Below are 5,512 nucleotides of genomic sequence, written 5' to 3'. Positions count from 1 at the left end.
TCCGGCACCGCGAGTCACCGGAGAGGCCCCGGGCGCGCCCCGTCCCGCTGCCTGCCGCCCTGCCTGGCGTGCGTGGCCTGGGTGAGTGCCGCTGTGTCCCGGATCTGTAAAAAGCCGGAACAAGTATCAGTAAATGCTGTAAGAACAGAGGTTTTTTGTTTGTTTTCCTCCATGGAGATGGAGCTGCTTTGCGGGGAGCGTCAGCCTTCAGCAGCGTCGCAGAGAAAATGTTATCCGACTTTTATTTTTTCATTTTATACTGGAAGTGTGTGCTGCCCCGCATTTGCTCTCTTCTGTCCCGTGTGCTGTACAAAGTAAATATTGATTCTGCAATGCCGTAAGTGACTGACAAAACTTACTTTGTCGGTGTCACTGCGAGTGAGTCGAAATCGGATGATCTGGGACCTGCCAAGCTGGGCCCAGTTTTCACGGCCCCGCTGTGCTGCGGGATCCCCACGCTAGAAGTGAGATTGGAAGGGCTGCTCACACGTAGCTTATTACCATTGTCACCATTTGGCATCAAGGATAGTATAATTTGAAATATTTTATACTTTATGTACATAATAGGTGTAATGCATCTCTCCCCTTCGCATCGTTTACGCAGCCTGTTCAGTTTTAAGCAATCTTTGGAATTGTCCAGAGAAGTTTGACTGGGATGTGCTCTAGTAAAATGAACAGTAAGGAAATTCAGGAACTATCTTTCTGATGTGATTAATGAGGTGGTAGCAAAGAGGTTTGATGTATTACAATCCATACGAATACTGTGTTGAAGAGTATTTAGTAGCTTTTAAAAGCTTATGTTTTTTGCTAGTGCTGACCGAAGTTACAGTGACTGCTGCTTCTTCTGAAAAGCTTTAATTACTTAAGTAAAACTTAGTTCAATATACTAGTCTGGAACATGGTCTGTATCAGCTGGGTTGAAGCAGAATAATGATGCAATATGCAGTTATTTAAAGAAGGCACAATAGTACATGGCAAGTGTTTGGCCCGTAGTACTGACAAAGCCCTTAAAAACTGCATTTGGCTAGGTTATTATAAGGAGAAATGAAAACACTGTATAAGAATTAAATACTGAAATTTCTTAACAGAATTAAAGTCCGTATTTTGGCTGCTTGTATTCTTGATGTAAGGAATAGTCTGTAATGGTGAGGGCCCTGCAAAACTTACATGGCTGATTTTTCATTATATGCAAATAGATGTGTATAAAAAGTTGTCACTTGGTTTACTTCCTGTCTTGTTTATCATGGCTTTTTTCCCCCCATGTATGATAAAAGTTGTAGTCCTCTGTATAATACTGTTCCACAATACAATTAACTGTCTTCAAGCCCCTCATGAAATAGCCTTTGGTTAAGATTGTTGTAAATCTGCACAGTCTGCACTTTATCTAGTCTTGAGCGTGGTATATAAGAAGTCTTCAGCTAAATAAATTTGAAATTCATCGAAGTTGCAGTATGTTTGTCCACAGAGAATGTATGTCTTTTAGTTGAACTGTGGATTCTTTCCTCATTATATATTTATACATGTAGCTTATTGGGATGTCAGTGATAAGTAATTAACTTGTAATAAAATTGGTCACATTTTTGTATGTTTCATAATGGAAAAGGCATTTTGATAGAATCACCCAATTAGCTGTAATGCATGGTGACATTGAATGACTACAGTCACTAGGTCTTGCAAATGGACTTTTTTTTTATTTTTAGCAGAAGGGAAACTTCCTGAGAATTCAAAACATTGCATGATAGGATCGTGAGGAAAGCTTGTAGAGTCTGACACACAGGTGTGCACACCAACAATCTCATAATGTGATTTTGCAAATTATCTTTCTTTTATCAGACAAATATACTATTCTTTATGTACTAATATTGTGTGTCATAAGTGGTATAACTGGAATGAATTTTATCTGAAATCATAGCGTGCATGTGATTGGAAGGGAACTTTAAAGGTCAGCTAGTCCAAGCCCCCCACAGTAAGCAGGGACATCAGAAGTCGGGTTTGGGATGAACTTTAAAATTCTTCTAGAAGCCTGTGTTAAGTTTCAAAATTTTGGCTAAGAGATCTGTGATTTCCCCCCCCGCCCCCCCATTTATATTTTGATAGAAGTGACCAATCTTTTGAAAAATTTTAGCATTTTAAGTTAGGTGACTTTGTCAGTAGTAAAATAGGGCACATACTTTCCTTTTAACTTCTTTCTGTCTCTGCAGCAGTATTTCCCTAAACATGAAAAAACCCTCTCTTTTGGTTTCTTGCTCCCCCTGTGGCTTTTGTCCTTTGTTACTTTACAACAACATCCTGGTAACTTTACATAAAACTTGTGACAGCAGACCTGCGTGCAAATCCGGCTGCGTGTCAGGGAAGTGATGAAGATGAAAAGAGTAAATACTTATAAGCAGAAAGCTTGTGCTAATACTGCGCCATTTGCATTCCACCCTAACAACCATGAAGAGGCTGCTTTTTTTTTTTTTTTAATTTGTTACCTAAAACTTTTCTTAGCCTGGAGAACAAACACAGTAGGCTTTTGGCTGAAGAATACTGATACTGTTTGAGGTTAATTTACTATCAAGAACAGGGTCTGGGTTTTGAAGCTAAAGCTTTCTTTTAGGCAAATATAATGTAGTGAGAAAACAAGGCAAACTTCTAATGAAATATTTAATGAGCTACACCTGTGAGTTTCTTTGCACACACCCTGGTTTCTGTTGATTCTTTAAAAGTCATCCCTTTCTTACATTAGGAGTACAGCCTACAGAAATGCAGAATCAGGATTGTAAAACAGTGGTGTATAAAGCAATATTCTCTTTTTTGAATCTGTAATTAATGTTCAGTCTTATCGTAACTGGAGAATAGTCCCTTATCGTTCCCCGGTTGCCAAGTGACCCCAAGGTGTGACATGCTGCCTATAAAACCAGACACAACTTACAGTTCAAAGTGCTTAAAAACCAGTTACAGGTTAGTTACAATATAGAGGAGTAACCACAAATCAGTTGTGATTTAGATGAACACGATTTGAAGGCAATGAAAGATGAAAGCCAGAGTTGGGTGGTGAACGCCGGGGTCTGTGCAGGGCTTGAGCAGGCGAGAGGTGTCGGTGCTGCGTGGGGCCCTGAGGGAAGCTGTGGCTGGTGCCTCCTTAGAGCTTGAAACGACGTTGTGTGTCTTGTAACTCGTCTGGTCTAAGGATCATTTAGCCATGGTCAGAGTCAGGTCCTGTCATACCAGGGGAAGGACTGAGTGCAGAAACTCAGGCTGGTATAGTATTTAATGCAGTAGTTTTAACCACCTCCAAAAACACGTTGTCCTGTGTTCAGGAGGTACTATTCAAAGACTTGTCCACCACTCTTTTAAAAACAGTTCAAGAATATGAAAAAAATCTGTTTATTACCAATTGGATTTTGTACATGTTTGATCTCATTTACAGACAAAACTAAATCAATTTACTACTTTATTATGGCACATTAGCAAAGCGTGTTCAGAAACTTCTCTTAACTTCATTGCTGAAACTTTGCTGCACCCATTTTTCTTGCTGTTTAAAATAAGTAGCTGCTTCCCATCTCCACGCCCTTACTAATGTGGAGCAGAGGAGGAAGCAAATAGAAAATTTGGTATGCAGCAGTAAAAGGTGGGGTCTTTTCCCATATTTCAAAGTAGAAGATACGTTGCTGCATATCCACCTAGCGACTGGAACAAAGCAGAAGGGATTCAGTTTTCAGTTAAGCTCGCATCAGAATTCAAAGACTTTCTGGATTTCATAGCATTTTATGAAGCTTAGTGTAACTTCTTAGGACTTGTAAAGCTATCTATGTTTATTCTGCCGTCTTGCTGGCAGAAGGGTTGCACACGTGTGTAATTACTAGTGAGATGAGATGAGTCACAAGCTAAGCATGTGCAGGTTTTAACATCTGTTGTAATTCCAGCAGGTACATTTTTTGTTAATAGCAAACAAAAGCATCTTGGAGGCATTTCTGTAGTGCCTCTGTGTCTTGTGTTCTCATCTACAGCAGATCTGTTTGAAAAGTCACATGTGATGCTGAGGAGGGTTCAAGGAAATAACTGCCTTCCAGCCCTTGGACGTGTTTTACGCAACCTGAGTTAAAGTGTGTGAGATAGTGACAATCAGTAACTGATTCTGATCAATTACTTCCTTAAAGGTTCCCAGGAGAAAAACTGGTTGATTGATTGATTTATGTATGTAGTATGTATGCATGTTAAAAGTAAGAATTTTTCAGGGTTTCTCTGATGTGGCCTAACTCTGGAAGCCACTGAAAATGAATGGAAATACTGCCAGTGATCATATCCGGATTTTTCTTCTAGCTATATGTATTGTATTCTGAATATCAAATGCTTACAGTATGCGTATGGTGTTTTTAGTCTCTGCGTTGAGGTCTTGAACTTCTTATATTTGTACTGCTTTTTCATTCAGTGCTCAGTTAAGTTGTGGCACTCGTAGCCAGCGGATGTTGGAGAAGCCGGAAGCGTTAAAACCTATTTATTGCTAAATGCTGGGAGTTCTTGTGGGAAAACATTACTGAATTCTTGCAGTGTTCTTTTGTTCATCCCCAAAACATTTGTTACTGGCCACTCCTAAAGCAACAGAATACAGAGAATTATCAATCTCAGTTTGATCCAGTGTGACTGTGCCTGGCTGCTGATTCTTTCAGCCACCTACCGCTTGCTATAATATGAGTTACATCTCTAAATATTTTGGTAAAAATAGTGTTTGAACATATGGTAACTCTCAATTTTTTTCTTTTCTTGATTAGTCCTCTGGATGAAAATAGTGTAAAATCCTAATGTAAATTAATCCCACTACCTTCTGTGACTAACTTTGCCTTTGTGTCTGCATGAGCAAAAGTATTTGCCTGTGTTGTACATGTGCAGCAGTTGCATGTATTTCCAGTGATGGAAAGCCTGTGCAGCTCTTTAGGAATAGTATTTCTCAAATACTGTGGCAGACAAGCTGTGTGGATAATGCAGGTTTAAATATTAAACTTGTTTTGGATTTTTTTTTTTTAAACAATCACCACTCCTTCCCCTAGCACCCCCCCAAGCTTAGCAGCAGTCTGAAGGATTAACTGCTAGAGACTTGGGTATGTGGGCTGATCTTTTGAAAAAGGGTGATGTTGGATTCGTGGATACTATGTACGTTTGGAGAGCAGAGGAAAGCAGGTGAGACTTGGTAAGAGGGTCACCCAAGTGCCTTGGGGTGTTTTTCTGTCTAATGTGATTGGTCTTATCAGTGATGTTAGCTTCTGCCTTCATGTTGGAGTGTATTTATTTTTCAAGAACAGTTTAATATTAGTCACTGTAGATAAACCAGATGATATCTTTCACATATACTGGAAGGTTCTAGATGCCATCTAATCCTTAAATGGATAAATGTTCCTGTCCAGATCTCTTGTGTCAGTCACAAGCTTCTGCCAGGCTTCTTGGGTTAATAAAAGAGACTTCTTCAAAGCAAAAGCAGTTCTCTGGAAAATGCTGCTTGCTCATCTTTGAACTTACTGCTGGTTCAGGAGAA

Source organism: Apaloderma vittatum, unplaced genomic scaffold, assembly GCF_000703405.1.
Source record: "Apaloderma vittatum isolate BGI_N311 unplaced genomic scaffold, ASM70340v1 scaffold45768, whole genome shotgun sequence".
Classification (NCBI taxonomy): domain Eukaryota; kingdom Metazoa; phylum Chordata; class Aves; order Trogoniformes; family Trogonidae; genus Apaloderma; species Apaloderma vittatum.
Note: the sequence above shows the minus strand (reverse complement) of the source record.